This window comes from Hermetia illucens, chromosome 1, assembly GCF_905115235.1.
Source record: "Hermetia illucens chromosome 1, iHerIll2.2.curated.20191125, whole genome shotgun sequence".
Taxonomy (NCBI): domain Eukaryota; kingdom Metazoa; phylum Arthropoda; class Insecta; order Diptera; family Stratiomyidae; genus Hermetia; species Hermetia illucens.
The window spans coordinates 33,637,415-33,659,004 of NC_051849.1; the positions used below are offsets into that span (position 1 = coordinate 33,637,415).

The window sequence follows — 21,590 nt, forward strand, 5'->3', positions numbered from 1 at the left end:
TGTACATGCGCATACCAGAGCTAGGCTGCTTTTCTTTCACCTAAAAAATTAATTTGTTTAGCCTATTCGGAAAAAACCGTGTCTAATCTGATGTAATTTGGACTTGGGACGTTTACTTCTCCTAAAAATTAACATCAAAAACTTCAAAAGCCCAAAAACAGCAGAACAAATTTGATACAACTAAATTTATGCGTAAAACCATACCGTAAGCAATATGACGTAGTTACACGGACTTAAACAGAAAACCTAATGCCAAAAAACAATACGTGCAAGATTTTATCGTATGCAGGTGAGAATAGCAATAAAATATGTTTCTCTTCAGTCGAATAAAGAAAATTAAATTTCAAATGAATTTGTCTTGATTTTTGCATTTCTCTTATTGATTCATTGCTTGTCCAATACTTACAGCTGCAGGTCCGTTTGTTATGTGACGATTCCAACGAAGAACAAAAGGTCAAAACCGAGAAGAAGAGAAAGGAAAATGCTTTTGTTAAAAAAGATAAAATAATGAATGGAAATATTTTTTTTTTTGATAATTATTATGTTGACAATCATAAAAGATTCATTTCTCGTATGCAGATTTTTGCCAGTTCAATGACTTGGCTTTGATTCGAATATCTGATTTCCCTAAATAAACTTCACCTTGTCACACATTAGTTTAGTATTGGGCGTTCAAATAAGTTTTAGATGATTCGATGAAAGTAGTTAACATGATGCAGCTGTTTGCAAATGCTTGACTGAAGAATTTAATGCAATAAGCACTGAAAATAAAGATAGGGAAAAAAAAATAAACACTAAAAGACTCTCGTACATTTCCACCAAGAAGACTACATACAGGGGGAGCAAATCGAGCTTCTAAGCCCAAAATGTGATTGCCATGTCAAAGTACGAGGTAGCTAACTGGCGCGTGTGTGGGTGACGCGTAGATGGTTTTCCGGTGTATGTTTCTTCATCCCACGCATCACATCCACGACACTAACACCATAGTAAATGCGTGAATTTTTTCACGCATAGGTGATTGAAGAATGTTGAACATGTGCAATGCTTTTCTTCCACCATACAAATTTGAGCAATGCGTCGGGAAACGAATCTCCTGTATGTACTCTTCTTGACTAACATCCTTTAGATCAAAGCGCATCCAGCTCGCTTACAACTGTTTTTTTGAAAGAGACAGTAAGGGGCCTTCTGATTAAATGGAAGACATGCTAGGACAAATGAGCATAAGCATACTGTTCCGATAGTAAAATTTCCATGACATGATACGATTCGTGAACTTAGTCAAGGTGAAAAACTGCCTCGTGTACTTGGGTCAAGGTTAAGATATCAAGAAGGCCATGTTAGATGCCACATGACATTCATACCAGTGGATACAAATCTCATTGTCATTTAAGCGTCGTCTAGATTACCATTTGCAATCAGTTATCAAAAACATACGTGTGCATACTTAACATATATGCTACTGCAAGTTGTGCTGTGTAGCCGATAACTCCTTTATTACGTCCGAAATTTAATTACGTTTAATTTAGGAAAGTGATCCTTAAAGTTACGGACAGATTCTCAGAAAAAATCAGGATGATCAGATTTAGACCTCAAAATACTCCTTCGCTACTACTGCGTTTCGTTATGGTTATGGCATAGAACACCGTACTCGATAGTTTGGTAGAAGTTCCATTATCAATAACAAAATTTCGGTAAGGCAAAGTTATGTCTTTCGCGTGAATTTACTGCATTCTAAGGCATCATGTGCTGAATATCATAATTTTGACATTTGTATGTCTCTTGTTCACTCCTTTGTGCAGTATAGGGCATCTACAAAATCTGTTTTTGCGTATTGTTATTTTTCTTTTTATTTGACTTCGAATGTATCTGAATATTCTTATAAAAGAAATTTTTAAAACCTTTCATACCTGGAGCGATTGTCAAGATGCTTGAGTTTGAAGCTTAACGATCTTAATTTCGTGCTCCGAGTTCTGACTCTGGTCATTGATGTTTGTAGACGTCTAATGCTCGAACTGAGGTTTGCCCGTATCTTTCGGAACGTTTTCAATACCCATAATATGGTATTCTGATCTTTTTAAATTTACAGAACGCTTTTCTATGCGGACCGCTGTGGTATGATTGCGTAATATCTCAGTTGCAGTAGATAAAATTATTTAAGGTTTTAGGTCAAATTGCAGTTCATAACTCTTAAATAACGGTTATAGTTCGGAAAATAAGCGGGGCAACTTCCCTATATTTTGGTTTATTAATTGTGTTAAAAACCAAAAAAATGCTGACAGATATGCAGCGTATATGGGGACGATGCCTTAAAAAAATATATCACTCAGAAATGGTCAGCCGAATTTCGTTCTGAAATTACGAATGTGGTAGATGGGGCGTAACAGTCACCGAGATTGATGCGAATGATATTAAGGTAGCGGCCAAGCAAGATCGTCTTGATGTTTAATTCACTTCTGAATCGGCAGGAAAACGACCCATTTCTTAAACGAATAGTGACTGGCGACGATAACATAGTGCGTACGGAATTGTGGGAAACCGTTGGCAAGACGCCGAATGCCATCCTGGAGGCTAGCCTGCATCTGAACAAGATTTTGTTATCCATATGGTGGGATCATCGTGGTGTAAAAAGAATATATTATTGATTTAAATTAATCTTTTGTATGGAAAAGCGTGTTTCATTTCATCCTTCAAAAACCGAACGATTACATGGATCCACCCAATATAAAAGCGATGTTAGGTAGTCAAAACACCACATCATTCAGTGGAATGTGTGTGTGTTTTAGGTGGAGGAGAGGCAAAGCCTCTGAGCACTCAGACCTTAGTGGACCATTGTATTCGATTCGTACGGAATATCCCGGATTCGTTTATATATCGCAGGATTTCCGTTAGTGCAGTTGGAGCGCCACCAGCATCTGATGCATGATGCGTCCGTGAGCGGGGCACTCACATAGAAAATGTTCCGTGCATTTCGCTTCCTCATTACAGGATGGACACGTATCATCTTGGATAATTCCTATTCTGAACATATGCCCAGCTAGTGAATTATGGCCAGCCAGAATGCCCACAATACTTCTGCAAGTCTTCCTGCTTTTCGACAGGATAAACTTTGCAGTCGGTTTGTTTGGTTCTGACAGGAAGAGTTTGGCCTGTCTAGCAGCATTAAGGTTTCGTCAGCTGTCATTTTGGGAAGCTTGTTCCCAGTTTTTGATAGCAGCATAACTCAATGCTACTGACATCCCAATTGCTGGTTCCGATCTGGGCATGGGGAAAGTTGAAGCCTCTTTTGCTAAGGCATCCGAGATTTCATTTCCCTCAACACAACAATGACCAAGTACCCAGAGTAAATCCACCGTATTGAATCTAAAAGCAGAATTCAATTGGTTTCTACATTCCTGAACGATTTTCGAAGTAATCAAAGTATTACTCAACGCCCTCGCTACAGATTGCGATGCGCCTGCCCTTCAACCGCTCGTCGATCATCCAGGTTCAATGGACTGACTAATTATGTCAGGTGATATTGATGATCATTTAAGGAGGTATTCTAGTTTAGAAATACAAAAAAAAATCGATTTAATTGGTTTTCCTTATTTTCCATGTTTAGACTTAGAATATGTCTGCAAAAGACTCTCTGAAATCATAAGTTACAGCTCGGTTTACGACGCGGAACTATTGTTCAACTTTTCACCTCATAGTTCAAATTCACTTTCCTAATGATGTTGTTTTCCAGAAGTAGTAAAGTTATCTGTGTGATGTGAGATAGACACCTTTAGTAATCTCCTGCTGTTGCCTCCAAGTTGCCGAAACTACAGGAGAAGTTAAATTTCAGCACCCACCCTCCCCCTCGTGAATTAAATGTCAAAACTGAGACCAGTTTCGGAAATTGCTAATCGAGACCTATCATTTGATACCCCACATGAGTACATTTAATGAAAAAAAATCTGCACGCCCCTCTTGCATTTATGGAGACCCCCTTAAATTCCACGTGAATTTGTTGATTGGTATAACCGTTTCTGAGAAAAATGCGTGTGACAGACAGACAGACAGTGGCCGATAATAAAGTTTTGTTTTTTTCACAAAATCTCAAAAAGGCTAACCTTTCCCATATAATGAAGTTGGACAACAGTAGAATTTAAAAACAGTTTTATCGACAAGGAATAGGCAGAATTCTATTTCGATTTTTCTGGATTGCAAAGCTGCCATAGTGATTTTACCCTACAGCTTCTTCTTGACTTCGATTCAACATAGATCACAGCAGTGTCTCAGTGGGTGAGACTCGTAGCTACCCATATTATCAAAGCGGCATATGACATAAAATGCTACGTGGTGTATTATGATAAAATTTCGGTAGAAAAAGGAGCCATTCGAGTCCACTTTTTCACCGATGCAATTGTTAGTATCGATGGTGACACGGCATGCGAATCTTTCTTGTTTCTTTATTTGCTGACGCGGGGATGGATTGGAATGGATTTCCCATTTCATTTTACGTAATATTTTCCCTTTTCCCTACTACATAACATATTTTATCCTTTTCATTATCCCATTTCGATTTGCCTAAATCATTTCTCGACTTAATTTTTTTTTAAAACAGAAAATCATTAACCTTTTTCCTTTATAAATTTAAACGTTGTACGTATCCTAGCCTGCTAACATTCAATTGGGTGTATTTCTACCTAGTGGCTCGATGAGAACAATGGGGAAACAGTTAGGAGTCATGTTTCAAAACTGCGAATGCGTCCTGCAATATTTGCAACGAGCGCTTGAAGCTGTTATTCCACCAATGTCCAGCTTTCTGGAGGGAAAGGGAATTACTGATTTTCATAGAAAATAATATTATTTATCTTTAAAATTTTTTAATAAAGGTTAAGTCAGGTTCACCGGAAAAAAGGGAAAAGGGGGCTGCTTTGGGGAACCAGTTTGAGACAAAATTGACGGAACCTGAAATCCATGCGGAGAACAATATCACTATCGTTAATCGATTGCGATTACGTTTTCTCGGTGGTTGAACGCGGCGATTGTTTCAACTTTTTCTTGGTCTATTCATTGGCTTTCTTTTGCTTTGTGACAATGTCATAATGCTACTTTTCAACGATTTTCTGCACGATTACAGCCAATCGGAGTAGTGGGAGTAGCAAAACTAACTAATGCTGCCCGAAGTGATTGGGATATGTCAGAATTTACCGGAAAAACGCCCGTTGATGCGAAGCCTTTTCAGACATTCAAAACCGTACAGTTGTGAATCAAGGCCTTGTCAATCACTCCAGCCACATGGTGTATCTCGAATTTTCGCCCGGCATCCTGCGGTTGCATGCGGTGGCTACAATGAGGCGGCAGTGTGAAGCCAGTAATGCCATTATCAATGCACAGATCGATGGGATCAATCGAAACATGTGACACGTAATTGTTCATAATCAACAGTAGCGGATTATCTTTCGAGGCCGAAGTGAACTTGATAAAATGCTTCAGGAAAATGACATGACAAAATCTGCTATTCTCCTCCAACCGTTTTTATTTGCATATCCAACAGATTTCGGCGGTGAATTTTCCATGAAAATGGATTTCATTTTTTTTTGCGAGGAAACAAAAAAAGGTGGAATGGTATTGCCAACAGCGCTTACACCGACGGCAACGATTACGTTGATCCCACGCTCACCCACAGTAAAAGAATCAAGTTTGGTCCTTTTCTGCGCGACCACTTTCATAAGTTGGGTCGGTAGAGTTGAGAAGTCACTTTCGTCGATATTCCAGATTCGGGCTTCCGCTAATTCAGGGTCAGCCTAGTCATAATCTTATGAATTTCGTCGGGATACCGAATTCTCTCATGGCCGTATACAATTTTACCCTGGCTATGCTATTATAGGCGGCTTTAAAGTCGATGAATAGATGGTGCAACTAATGTCCATATTTCAACAGTTTTTCCATCGCTTGCCGCTTCGCAAATATATTGACGCACGTATCAACGGGATCCTTCAGTGGAACTACACTTAGCTGCTGCCAGACCTACATGGTCAACTGTCATCAATTTTGGAGTTTTGGGGTAGCACCGCCCTCGTCTTTGGGCATTTTAACCATTGTTTGGGATTACGATTATCTTCAATCTTTTAAAGATTTACGTAACCATTCATTGTGCCAGATTCGGTCTCTTAATTTATCTGTCTACTAGTATTTAATCAGGATACTGCTCAAAGGATGAACGAAATTTAATGAGTAGTTGTTAGCTAAACTTATTTCCTGCCCAAAATTCTTCGGAACTTACTCATACACCCAATGCTTTATCAATTTGTTTCAAAAAATTCAATGAGATCGGGGCAGACAAAATGATAACCGTTTCTGCTAATCAAATATTTTAATCGCAAAAACTATGCAAAATTTTCACACAAGTCGGTGCTTTCAAAGCTTCGTAAAGAAATTACTTCAAGGATATTCCGTACCATGAGTACATTGTCAAGGTGTCGATTGGGCTGAAGATACACAGATGATGATAATGCGGCATTTTGTAAGATTTATTAAATCAGAGCACGTCACATCTACTCTACTAGGGGTCGACATTATCGTGTGGTGAGTTCTTCTTAGTATTCTGTCGTTTCGAGTGGTCTTTACGTCTTATGCACATAACAACTTTTTCGTACGTGCAAGCCAAGAACCGTTTATGGAAGTCACCTCGATAATTTATTCGCAAAACAGATAGAATATGGTTGCTGAGAATGCATGTAGCCACTCGCCTGGTTGCTTGTAAGTTGGGTCTTTGACTTGGTACCCAAACGACTTCTTTGGTTTTCGGTTGTGTAAAAATACACGTTAGAGAGTTTTATTAGGCGAGGTATTGAGGTATTGCATTTTTCATGATGTACGGGGATCTGAGAGTGAAATATCTTTAGGAGCAGGTGGTTTAGACAGTTTACAGCTTGTGGTCGCATATTTCAAATTAAATTGAAAAAATTTGCAGTTATGAATTACAAATGGACGGAGGCGGGTACAGAGGATACACTGATCTACTCAGCAAGCACAAAAAGTAATCACTCAAAAAGATACAAATAAATTTAAATGAATAACATCCATAGAGGCCCCCGTCCTGAGAACTTTGAGAGTGAAATTTTGACCCTAAGTTCATCACCGACCAGGTTCTGATACCATTGCTTTAACGGTGCACTATGAATCTTTTACCGATATATCTACTCCAAACATACGCTACCACTATTTTCTTGATTAATAACTGACCAACTAAGATACGAGTGTATTTTTCTATTGCCAAGTGATTGCTCTCATAATTTGCCAAGTCAGAGATAAACTGCGATTGATTGCTAGCGGCAAGGTCTGGCAGATTATCTACGGTTCAACCGCATAGAAAAATTAATATCTGTTTTGGTGAATGATGAATAGAACTTCAGATTTTGGGCAAAAAAAGTCGGCAAGAAAAAACAAATATAGATAAAAGAGAACAGGTTTTGAGTGCTTTATAATTTCAGAGGCAGAATTGTGCTGATGGTACTTCAATCAATTGAATTCTATGCTCTCAAGATCATAAAGCATAGAAAGAATGATTGAGGTCCAATCCAAGGTGGGCGGATTAAATATAATTTATGCGAATATTATGCGAAATTTTAGCATTTCCATTTTGGGGCCTTTTAAATGTTAATAATATTACCTGCAGATTAGCCTCTGGACTAGTTTGCCACTTTCAAGTTTTTTTACTCATTAGTAACGGACAAAAATGGAGACTTACTTTTGGCTAAGAATTAGTTTTTGTACCCATTTTTTAACGGAGTGAACCTTGCCTTCAACTAGTATCGTCAGAATCGCAACTAATATTCGGAGATTATATCTTATCTTTGCACGGACTGAATGTACTGGCGAATGCTCTATGCACTTTAATTGGCGGATGGATGGATGATCAAAGTCAAATCCGTAAATGTTTCCTGTCAACTTGAATATCAAAGTTGATTTACTGATACGGACCTTATGATCATTGAAGTGTTTACCACTTTGTGTGAAACTATTCTGTAACCTTGTAATGAAGTCACATTTGAATTGAAAGTGTGGAGAATGGCGGAAGTTGAAATATTTAATATATTTGCTCGCAATATGTAATATGTGCTAATCGATGAAGAAGCGACTGCTTTCAACTTAAAGTATCTTGGGAAGATCCTCGATATGAAGCTGAGTTGGCAAGTGAAAACAAGGTTTGAACAGGACCAATCTTAACGGTATACATAAAGCCGATTCTGTGGACGTTATTGAGCCATGCAGTCTTGCCGGTCAGACGCCCTACCATTAGTTAGTTAGTTGAGTCTACTGGGGGGAGCCGCAGCTCCGAACACTCAGGTCATCGTTAGGTCCATTGTACTATCCCCGTAAATAGCCAACGGCGTTCCCAGCCTTTAGCGAATCTGAGAACATTCTCCAGAGGCAGAGAGTGTGCAGATTCTCCTTTAAAGAAAACCTTACCAAAGTGTCTTCGTCTGAGATCTGAGAAGGCCGGACAGCTGCATATAAAGTGCAGGGTCATTTCCTCCTCCATTGGCTGCACATAGCATAGCATAGCAGGTTCTGTTAAAAACCATACTAGGATTTTCATATCCCACTTCTTAGGGGATAACAAAAATGACGCTCTGCCGACCCCAGGTTCTTTCACAAGGATTTTCGTCTGCCAACAAAAGTTCAAATTTCTCCCCTCGGCTGCATGAATCCTTGTAATTTCACCCTTCAGAGTAGACTTGGCAGTGGATGGCCGATGCCAAAAGCTGGTTCTGGCCCCACCATTGTGGATCCGGACCCTCAGCGAGCCCGTCTGTTAGCCTTCTCATTACCAGCGATATTTGAGTGCCCCGGCATCCACATGAGGAATGTTTCGTTCAGTCGGCCAAGTTCCAGCAGCACCTGATGACACCTCCACACCAACTGACTTGAAATATCGTTGCTGTTTAGTGCTAATAATGCTGTCCGACTATTGGAACAGATTCGAATGGTACGACCATAGCCGATTCTTATCGCAGACATTCTCCTGCTGCCAATGAAATGGCATAGATATCCGCCTGGAACATCGTCGTCATTTTTCCGAGGAGTGGGGCTAGTTCCATAATCGGAATCCCCGAGAACACCCTTGCGCTCGATCCGCCTTCCATGACTAACAAGTCTGTAATTTGAAAAGACTCATGGCCTTTTATCGACCATTCTTCTCATTTGGTGATAACAACAGTGTATGTCTTTTCAAAGACAAATCTGGAAAGCATAAGATCGGCTGGCATCAGAGCTACCGGATGTTTGTCAAGGTATTTCCAGATAGACGTATGACCGTATGATTGGTCGCCTTTTCACGCGCCAATGGTATCGTGTCTATATGCGTCGATGGCTGCTTTCTGTTTCACCTCCAAGTGAACGGGGAGTAGATATAGGGTAGCTTCAAGTGCCGCATTAGTCGTAGTCCTCTTTACTCCAGTAATACTTAGGCAACCAAGCCTCTGAATCTGCATGATCAGCTCCCTGCTGTTAACAAAGTTCAGTTTCAGCCACTAGACGATGCATGGATACATCAAAATGGGTTTTATTATAGATGTATACATCGAATGAATCCGTTTTCGTAAAATTCCCCAGGTCTTACCTATCGCACTCCTACAGGACCAGAGTAATCTGTAGGACTTCTGATATTGTTCCTAGATATGGTGCTTCCACGTTAACTTGGAGTCGAAATGTGTTCCTAAATACTTGACTCTCTGTATCAGCTGGATTCCCGCCCCTGCTAAGGTGGGTAGCGTATAGCTTCCCCACCTGACATTCCTAGTGAACATAACTAGTCCAGCCTTCCTAGCGTTCACCGTGAGTCCATTGCGGAGGCAACAACTATGGATTTCATATAGAGTTGCATTCAAGCGGACTGTATCTGCAAACTGGCCGGTAATTATTATGGCTAGATCGTCCGCAAATGCTTGCGCGAAGACTTTTTACCCTACAGGAGCAATTAGCAGGATATTATTTACCAGGAGCCATAACAGAGGAGAGAGAACCCCTCCCTGTGGACAGCCCATAAGACATCCTGCCTTAACACACTTCTGACCGACCAATATGAGGATTTTCCTCCACTCTAGCATGTGAAGGATCCAACTGATTAACAGCGGTTCGAATCCATGCTGTTTTGCGCATCACAAATTGCCGCGAATGGGGCGTATTCTTTTGAGGACATCGTCTTTTCAATTTTTCCGTGAGTTCATACGGTGCTGCCTCCGTCAATTTGCCTTTTTGGTAGGCGTGTTGCCTATAGTGAAGTGCCCACTTAGGAAAGTGCGTATCCCTTATGAACTGATCTACTAGTTTTTCTAGCCATTTTAGTGGACAGGACGTTACACTGATCGATCGGAAACTTTTTGTGTTTGTGTAGGTGGGTTTCCTGGTTTGGAAATAAATATCACTTTCACATCACGTTAGTTGGTTGAAATATAGCCATGTGCTAGGCATGCGCGATATATATTCCGAATATGTAGACCCAGGGCATCTATTTCCTCTATTACTAGCACAGGAATGATGCGATCCGGATCTGCAGACGAGTTAAATGCCCATTTTACTCGCTCCAGTTATACAACTTTGCATGCCAGACTCCAGTCTCCTGGTTGAGGGCTGCATGCACATGTCGGCCCCGAGATGAGATTTTGGGTGCTGCCTGGGAAGTGCAATTCAAGTAAATGGTTTGCCGTTTCTCCATCGTTTTCTGTGCACCCCACGTTCTGTTTGCATGCCTCTGTGCCAGCGTGATTTTTAAGAAAAATTGGAGGCGGGTTTGACTGACTTCTGGGATTTTTTTTGAATTTCCAGTCACTGCGGTGTGCGAAAGTGGGGAAGCTGCGGCAGGAGTGGTAATTATTGAATTTATATTTTTTAAGGAGTCGCAACGATCGGCGCAGAAACCATTAGTCAACGCCCCCTTGAGGAACACTGGACCCTACAACCCATGGGCTTCAAAACTGGTGGCCCCGAACTCGGTACGTTTGAGATTTTATTTTTTATCTTCAGAGTGAAGTGTTTCCTCCGTCGAATAAATTCTCCTCGACAATGAGAAAATACTGACCGTTATCTATACACTAGCAAGACAATGGTTCGGTCAGTGACAGTGTCGTGTGGATGCGTTTGTACTTGAAATAGGCCCTTGTCGCAAAACGCAGCAACAAAGTTACCGCAAATCAGCGTACGATCGTGCTTTCACGCCAAATCAGAACTCGTGATGCTCGCTGGAAAATTTATCTTTTGGCCAAGGAGATTTCATGTCAAATCAACGTACGCTTGTAATTTTACGCCAAATCAGAACTCGTGACACTGACATTCGGAGCTCAAATGACTAAATGTACCACCGGATGCACATTCAATGCAATAAAGAACTAGGCTCGCTGGGTGCCTCGGCGATGGCTACCCGGAGCGCAGTACCAAGTCGTCTTTCAATATTCGACCCTCTGAACAGGCGTTGCTTTCTGGTCGTCGCAGGCATACCGCAGAACTTGCGATTGGTTGCGGCAAATTTCTCTCCCATCCGCACTTACGACTACAGGGAGGTGCACGTGAGTCTCGGACTGCGCCGAACGTATTCGTGGCGATTAGTTTTGCCGGATATTAGTACCCCCCATTTTAGACTTCCTGTGTCACTACGGACTGTTGGTGGACCTGCAGAATAAAACCTTGATAGACCCGCCAATCACTTTAAAGTCGTCAGAAAAAAGTTCCACCTACGCAAACGACATTGCCAACCATCACATCCACACAGTCCCCTGAAAACAACGCAACATCACAACTGAAAATAGTTTCTCCCAGCCGGTTAAGCACGACCTTCTCAAAGATGCGTCCGCTATCACTCCAGAAGCTAGCTGTTGCAAAGAAATCTTCCAATGCGTGCTTCCAAAAAACAATCTCGTATGAATTTTGCCTGTCAGAAGATCGGTGACGTATTGGTATGAAAGCTGACAATTGCATTACTGTTTTATAGCCAATTGTTGCCCGACACGGTTAATGATTGAGTCACCATATAAAGTAAACGATGAGCGCACGCTTCTCAATAAATTGCAGAGCCGAAGCGCATGGTCAAAAATCGTCAACGCCTAGTCGCTGTTGATATTGGATGCGCACCTTTCGATATTTCTCTCCGAACCTTCTTTTCGCCCCGCATTGTTCAGTCAAACGACCGTTGCAAAATTCCAAAATTCATTTTCTTTTCATCACTTTCTCTTATAAAGTCTACTCCGATTTTTATTTTCAGGTCTAACAGAAAGAGGGCAGGATTATTATGGACAAACAATAGCAACTCACATTTTTTGGTAACATCATTACGTTATCTAGATGATACCAAAGGAAAAATTTGATTTCGCAGACTTATCATCAACCCTAGGGGAGTCAATCTACGAGGGATAAAGTCATCAGCCTCAGTCTTAAGTAGGGACTGTTCGTTGATGCTAGTGTTTTTCTTGGTGCTTGTCCTGTTGTTGTAGGCGTATCACGTACACAATATTAAGTGCGGTAATAATGAAATAATAAAATGAATTGTTTTTCGTTAAAAATGAAATACAAACAAGTCGGGAAACCGGAAGCTGGGCGCTTCAAGTATGAAAGGTTTTGTTTGCTTCTTCTGTGAGTATATTTAAGTGTCGAACTATTCCATTTGCACGTAGCCCGTTATGTATTTGCAGTTAGCATGTCTGGTTACCCACTTCAGTGTGATATTGATATTTAGTTGTAGTAAATTTACAGGGGAGAGTCAACTTTGAGCTATTGCAACTTTATTAGTAATAGTATGATTTTGATCAAACTTGGGGATAATATGCCTTATATTATATTTTATGCTACTACCAACTTTTATAACTCTGGGATAAACTTAAGGGGGGTTTTACTCAATTTCCCCAAAAATATGATAATATACTATTATTAACTTAATTTGAATAGATATCGATATAGAGAGTGTTTTGGGGCCTCGACACTATATAGAGGCAGCTTCATGAATTTTTTCAGATTTTTCGGTTGGGTAGTTTCTGAGAATGGGTCCGTTAAAGAAATCATCATTTTCCACCCCTCCCACTCCCCGACTTTTTAACAAAACTCAAAAATAAGACTGGCTTCGAAAAGTACTAATGGAGACCTTTCATTTGATACCACACATGACTACATTCAGTGAAAAAAAAATGTACACCCCCCTTTTACATGTATGGGGACCCCCCCCCCCCTAAATTCAACCTAGAAGGATATCACTCACTGCATGTCTGGAGGTCCACAATTCCCACCTTCTCACCAAGTTTCGTGTCAATCGGAATAACCGTTTCTGAGAAAAGTGCTTGTGACAGACAGACAGACAGACATTGAGCCGATTTTAATAAGGTTTTGTTTTACAAACAAAACCTTAGAAAGCAAAGCTATGTAGGTACTCCTTACTTCCGAATGGAGAATTCAGGAGATATATGAACATCTGGAGACGTATCGTAACATCCTAGAGGAAAAATCTGCTACTATTGTTTATATTTTCACCACTTCAAGCCACTTTATAAATAAGCCTGTAGCCCTGGTAAACGAAAATTTTTCCATTCCAAAAGGTATTTTTAAAGAATACCGCAGTTTCACAATTCTTATAATTCACATGATTTCGTTATATTCTTAGATACACGTGCCTCATATTCATTCTCAGACTACAAGGTTGCCTTTGATTATAAAGCACCATTTTGCAAACAAAAATGCAATTTGTATGCAAATGTGTAGCAATTCATGAAATAAAACATAATTCTGCGAACAAATCTGCAAATCTTACAAAACGTTACAAAATACGGTCGATATTTTCTTAGTTTTTTCCCATCATTTTCCAAACAATCACTTCGCTTCCATGGAAAGTGTATTTACTTCCTCAATTTAGTAAAACTACGCATTAATCTTTACAAAATCAACGTGTCATTCATTTATCGGCTATCGATCAGCATTCACCTCCTTAAAAATCACGATAACCTAGAGAAAAAGAAATCACTTTCAAACAGCGCGAAATTCGACTAAGATACGCCAGTCGCCTAAGATTGTCGCGTATCTAACAAAATGCTAAGCAAAAACCATAAAAAAATGACATTAAATTAGCATAAAAAACTGAATGCGATAAAATCGTTTGCGGATTTTTTCACTGCCACGAACGTTCAACGGTCGTTGGTCTATTTATCTAATTTTTTCTATTATGTATGATATGAAACACATATGTATACTCCGGGAGAGATTCCGTTCATTTGTTCCTATTGAAAAAGTTTTAGTTTCGCTAGTCTCGCTGCTGAACGTATTCAGATTTCTACTACCTAACTTGTATCTGTGTGACGACTTTATATGGCCGGCTAACGATTAAATTATTACGACTCGAATTGGATGATAAAATTAAATGAAAAAATTTTCTCTTTCGAGACTATCTCTTCCTTTCTTCGTGGTGCTGGAAAACAAAGCGAGTGGAAATGAAAGATTAGGAAACTGAATTGACAATAAATCTGTTATAATTAATCAAAACACGTTGTAATCACTGCTATCTTGTTATTTAAATGTTTGAGCGCGCGACATTATTCCTGATTATTAGTCGCTTAACATATTTATCCGCCCAATTAAGTCCGAATAATTCATTCCGTTGGTTCATTCATTGGCTCCATTCAGTGGAAGAGTCGGTTATGGTTATGGCAGTGGTTGTTTCAGTGCAACAGTGATTGCTACTATCCGGGCAAATTCAGGGGGAAAGACCTACCCAGGTCAGGGCAGTGGTTGAGTTTGATTAATGATCATAAATTCAATTATATTCAGAATTAAGGCTGTTTAAAGCACAGTTGTCGCTAATTAGGTTTAAATTGAGTTGTTTGGGGTGAAGTGCGGCGAAGAATGTACGGATACAGTGCAATGCTTGATAACATTTAATCTGAACAAAAAAAAAATAGAGAACGTCGCGCATCGTTACTAGAAGACGCTATCAATTTTGGGGAAGTCAAAGTCAACACTCCCTAAAGCAAGAAAGACGACAAAACCCCCTCTAAAAAATGTAATTGACTGACTGAGACTTCGCGACTGATTGACACTACTTCTGCCATTAGCAGGCATTTAGTGATGAAGAGTTTATGATTTAATCGCTCATTGAAGTGGTGAGAAGTTGTTATCAAAATTCATTGACTGTCTTTTGCGCCTCCAAAATAGCGAATTATCGATTATAAGACTATAAAATTTGATGCATGCTCAATAACTAGATCTTCGAACATTTAGAAATAAAAATCTTCCATTGTTTCCAGAATAATTCATCGCCTGGTATCAATTCCGCGCCCAAATCTGGATAGTATGCACGTATTTCGCATACGACCCCTGTGGGATCCATGTCTTTGCCATAGTGGACCTTACAATGGAGGATGGTAATAATTGCCTGTGCAGATCTTTCCTTTGGACTTACCCTTTTGGGTCTATTTAATTTCATTCCCTTAAACCGTTAATGCTAACCTTGTAATGCTGAAAATTCAATATAAATTAGCCATCTTGAGTTAACTAAGGAATGGAAAAGAAAAAAACAGATAGAGCCCAACTCAAAGAATGGAACGATTCGTAGTAGTATCGGCAATGTTAACAAGTCGGGAAACCGGAAGCTGCCGGCTTCAGGTATCAAAGGTTTTGCATATTTCTTTTATAATAATGTATCATTTGAGTGTGCGTTTCTACCTAATATATGCATATATTATGTGAGAATTTGCAAAGAAGCGACAACAATAGATCAACTATGACAACTTTGTTACTAATAGTGCGATTTTCACCAAACTTAGGATCATGCTCTATTCTAGCCTACATTTCTGCAAAATTTCCTGGTGCTAGGATGAACTAAAAGGAGGTTCTGCAGCCAATTACTAGAAATTATAGTAATACACTATTAATAACTTTATTTGAACAGATATCGGTATTGAAGGTATTTCGGAGGGTAGGCACCATATAGTAGTTGAGTAGTTTCTGAGAATGGGTCCGCTAAAGAAATGATCACTTTCGACCCTCTGCACTCCCCATCTGTCCAACAAATGTCAAAACTAAGCTTCGAAAGTAATAACCGAGACCTTTCATCGGCGAAATAAACACCCCCTTTTGGTATGACGGTGGACAGACAGACAGTAAACCGATTTTAATAAGATTTTGTTTTACAAAAAACCTTAAAAAAGGAATAGTAACTGGGGGTGCTTTATCAAATACAAATGGGAGGTTCACTTCATTTCGCCTTGTCTACCTAATAGGGAGTGGTATGACTAAAAGATTATAAAATTGCCAAAATTTCAGCGTGGAAGATCTAATGAAGTGAATCTCTATAGAATATGCCGTTTTACTATTTGACTTTTGAACGTAAATGGGGTTCTCGTCTCTTCTTTTGAGTGTTTCCTCGGATTCGCATCATTTGATATGAACACAGCAAGGGAGCCAGGGAGATTTCTTTGATTTTTGGTACGGTGCGATAAATTTAGAGTTCTTCTATAGCCTTTGTCCCGTTCAAACGCAATCCCGGCTCGTCTTGATCAATTGTGGCATTTTCCTGATCTATCAAGACATCATTGGCTGGCCTTTTCGTCGTTTCCCGTCGACATAGATGTCCAGCCCAATCTAGGTAAGTGAGTTCGTGTCAGTGCGAAGGATATGCCCATCCCATCGACTACCAAATTCAAGTACGGATACATTTAACATTCATTTGTGACTTAACAAATTTTGTGTGCACTGCATTTAGGTAGTTCGTCTAAACGAATGCAAGGATTCATTGCAGACCATTTTTTTAATTGCATCATTCACTCAAGAGATATTTAGCCACAAGGGAGAAACTTGAAATCCCTCTTAAGAGTGAATCCTGACTTGAAAGAGAGCAGCTGTGTCATCAAGTCGATATAGCCGATGCCGTTACCGATGGCGCAGTGTACACTTAGATTCTTTACATTAGCTTTTCTCAATGTAACGGGACCATACTTTCTGGAATGCACAAGGGTTTAGTATCTACTCATATATAACTTTTTGCGCAGAAGAAGAAGAAACCTTATTAACATCAGCCACTATCAGTCAGATCGATCCGATTTACTCGGAAATAACGAGACTAAAATCCCAACAAAGTTGAAAAGCACAATGCAGAAAAAGTAGCGAAACTAAATATTACCCGAGCGCTCACTTTTCCAGAGAATGTATTAAAAGCAAACAAACAGTGGAAACCTGTTGGGAGATATTCGGTAAAGAAAACCCAAGTCAGAAACCGGAGCTCCACGCTACAGGTATGAAAGGTTTTGCGGATATTTTGGGTACACGATGGTTCCCATTATACATAGCTCGTAGGGGATGGGCGTTGAATATACCTGATATTCAATTCGATATGGTATTGACATTTTAACTCGTGGGGAGTAGTAATATGCCGTAAAAGGGGAAACTTTGACCCACTATAAATTTGTTAATAATATTAGGATTTCAACCAAACTTTCTGATATGGTATTCTACTAAAGTTTTTCAATTTTCAAAATTTTCAAAATATATTAATATACTATTATTAACTTTATTTGAGGATCGTAACAGAGAGTACTTTGAGGCCTTGTACTTTGTACTGATGAAGGGAGTAAGTTGCATCCGAAATATATATATACACAATAAAATAAAATTGTAGTTGAAGTAAGCTACTGGTCTATCAATCACGGTGATTCACAATTTCGTGGACGAAACTAAGCGTATATTTCCTCTGTTTAATAACAGAGCACTCAACGCTGGTTATTGGTTTCCAATCAATTTATGAAAAATATATTATTAACCTTATGGAGGGTATTTTGAGGCCTTGACACTATGCCACATGCAATGCCAGCTTCGTCATTTTTTCGAACTTTATGATTAAGTAGTTTCTGAGAAGAATGGGTCCATGAAACAAATTATCACTTTCCAGCCCCTGCACTCTCCCCTTTTCCATCCAAGGTCAGAACTTAACTTTGGAAAGAACTAATCGAGACCTTTCATTCAATACCCCACATGACTATATTTGGTGAAAAAAAAAAGGTTAACCTCAATATAGAACAATGTTAGCCACTGCATACGTGGGGATTCATAGTTTCCACCTTTTCACCAAATTTTGTATTAGTAGAAGTAACCGTTTCTGAAAAAAAGTGTGTATGACAGACAGATAGAAAAACGTTTTTAATTCCGTTTTACACAAAACCTAAAAAACGAATCTGAGAGCGTTTGAGAAGATGAAAAGTGAAAATGGATAATTTTCAACAGAAAAGGCAAACCGGCTTAAATAAGGACAACGCCTATCCGGATATATGTTATAACTGAGGAAAGCAATTTATTGACATATAATAGATGGGAGTTAGGCTTCCAGATTCGAATAGAAATGTCCTACTTGAGACAAATAATGATCATTCAATTATGATTGTAAAAGTGAAACCTACACAGTAAAGAAGTTATTAGTTAAGTTTAATCTGGTTTGGCAGAATCAGTCAAGGGATAAGCCAGGATGTTTGCGCTCTGTAGGGTGGCAGATGGAAAAGATGAAAAACAATGCTAAAGACACTAGATGGTAACTATCCAGGAAATGACTGCAAGGGGACACCAGGGAAGACCGTTGGTCTTACTATGTACATTGGCTCGTCACTAAGGAATTGTTTGAATCAGGTGGTAATAAAAATGCAGACGTCTGCAAAAGAAATTGTAGAGAATTCCATAACTAATAACAAATAAAGACTTTGAAAACATGGTTACAGGCTATACTGCTTCAAAAGCAGAACCATGAAGATAACACGTGAGTTGTATCATCAGTGAATCAGGGAAGTGGTAAAATAGTTACCGGGAAACATCCTTTCTAAATGTTAGCATTTCATAAAAAGGATAAATTTTTAATAATGTTGTAAAGGTGATTCGTCCAGGGCAGAGGCAACTCATCAGACGCTGCCTCGCCACTTTTTGCTCCCTTATATAAATACAAAAAACACGACAAATGTATGAATTTTATTCAGGACAAAACCACCGAAAAAAAATTCTGGCCTAAAGTCCGCCGAAGCCAAACTAAATTTTGTTTAGGAATTGAGGTAGTCCTGATGTGTTGCCTCAGCCATGGACGAAACCGCAAGTTTAATTTTTGCATCTTGGGTGCTCTCCCCAAGACTGAAGGGTCCGTGGACCACAATCGTGAAAGTAAGTTGCTTCCCAACTGGTCTGACTGGTGGACTCCCTCAATTTCTCAACAACATTTGGTACTCATGTCAAACGAGAATGGTCATAGAGTTCACCATAAAAGCTTTCTATATGGGAGTGCACAAATAAGTGAAATTTTTTTTTACTAATTCAGGACATTATGATCGGATCCGAAATCAGTACAGCTATAAAACTTTAAAAAAAATCCAAAAGTTAGCTTGAAAAACGGAATCTGAATTTGAAAAGTTCTGGATACTTTCGAAACGCTGTAGTCTGAGAATAACTGTAATCAGAGAGGAAAAATCTTTAGGAAAAACCAATGCAACTTTTATCAAGTTTGCAGGTTTGTAAGTTTAAGGTAACGTTAATTAGTTTAGTTTACTAGAGGTAGCCGCAGCTCCGAGCACTAAGGCCATTGTTAGGCCTATCCCATTCCCCATTATTCAATGGCTTCCCGCCTACGGCATTCGTAGGCTTTAGCGAATCTGAGCACATTCTCCAGAGGCAGAGAGTGGGCAGCTTCTTTATTAAAGAAAACCTTACCAAGGTATCTTCGTCTGAGATCCGAGGAGGTCGGCCAGCTGCATAAAACGTGCAGGGCCGTCTCCTCCTTCTCCCCACATTGACTGCACATAGCCGAAACCACCACCCCAATCTTTCCATATGATAGAAGCAGTGTCCCGTTAAAAGCGCTACTTGGGTTTTCATGTCCCACTTCTTAAGGGACAACAAAAATGCCGATCTGGTGAGAGTAGACTTGACAGTAGTTGGTCGGATTCCAAGACCTGGCCCCACCATTGTGAATTCAGACCCTCGGCGAGCCAGTCTGTCAGCCTCCTCATTACCAGCGATATTAGAGTGCCCCGGCACCCACATCAGAAATGTTTCGTTCAGTCGGCCAAGTTTCAGCAGCACCTGATGATAACTCCACACCAACTGGCTTGAAATATCGTTGCTGTTTAGTAATGACAACGCCGCCCGACTGTCGGAACAAATTCAAATGGTGCGACCCCTCCATTTTTGTCGCAAACATTCTTCCGCTGCCAATAAAATGGCATATATCTTCGCCTGGAATATGGTCGTCATTTTTTCGAGGGGTCGGGCCAGTTCTATTATTGGGTTCCCCGAGAACCCCCTGCACCCGATCCGTCCTCCATGATTGACCCGTCGGTGAAGATTATCGACCATTCTTCTCTTTCGGTGATTACGGGAGTGTATGTCTTTTCAAAGACGAATCTGGAAACTACATTATCGGTCGGCATCAGGGCTGCCGGATGTTTGTCAAGAAATTTCCAGATGAAAGCATGATCGTGTGATTGGCCGCCTTTCCACGCTCCGTAGTATTGAGTCTATATGCGTCATTGGCTGCTTTCTGTTTCACCTCCAAGTGAATGGGGATGAATTTAGAATAGCTTCAAGTGCGGCAGTCGGCGCAGTACTTTGTACATTGCTTCAGTAACACTTAGGCAACCAAGTCTCTGAATCTGCGTTAGCAGCTTCCTGCTGTTAGCAAAGTTCAATCTTGGCCACCAGACGATGCATGCATACATCAGTATATTCGCTTTGGTGAAAGACTCCAGGTCTTACCTATCGTATTCCTGCCGCAACCAAAACAATCTGCAGGATTTCTGATATTGTTCCTGGATATGGTGCTTCCACCTTAACTTGGAGTCGAAATGTACTCCTAAATATTTGACTGTGCCAGCTGGATTTCCGTCCCTGCTAAAGTGGGTAGCATATAGCTGACCCACCTGACGTTCCTAGTGAACATAACTAGAGTGGCCATTCCAAGGATCAATTTTCCTCAAACAGACGGTACTGCATACAATTAAAATTTGTACCATCATAAACGGGACACCCTGTATAATACATATAAGCATATAGCCTCCAAATTCCCCAGCAAAGATTCTATGCAACCTCCTTTGCCTTACAGCATATCACGGGACAATGGTTGAATTCATTGAGTGTCAACTTATGAATCTCATTTTTCTGGGCTCAAATCTAGGTGATCATGAATAGTTGAGTTCGTCTTTTTGGCTGTGTCGCTAAAAAAATGGTATATTAAAAACCGATTCTCGATCGTGTCACGTAAAATCCTGAAATTTCATTTAGAATAAGAGACAAGCAAGGATGGTTTAACTGGTTCACAGTCATACAAACCAAGGAGTTTCCATGCACCCGCCTTATGAACAAGTTTTATTTTGAGTGAATAAGTTTGGTAAGACGGAAATGCCCATCTTAAGGAAATGAGGTTAGGGAAAAAGTGTATAGTCTTTTTTAATAAAAAGCCAGATTTTTTTCTTCATAGGGAAAATCAATTTTATTTAATCAAATTTTTGTCATTTTTGTTTGACTATCTTTTACCCTTTTGCAACCTGTCCATTTTCCGGTTCATTAATTCTGATTTCTTTCCTCAATGGCGTCGAATCAATCGTTTGATCAGTCGGTAGTAGCTC

At 39.8% G+C, this 21,590-nt stretch overlaps 1 protein-coding gene across 4 annotated transcripts in view; it reads right to left on the bottom strand.

Moving 5' to 3' along the window:
- LOC119646814 (septin-7) overlaps positions 1-21,590 on the bottom strand; it is a 277,350-nt gene that overhangs the window by 178,267 nt on the left and 77,493 nt on the right. The gene's annotated exons all lie outside the window — the stretch shown is intronic.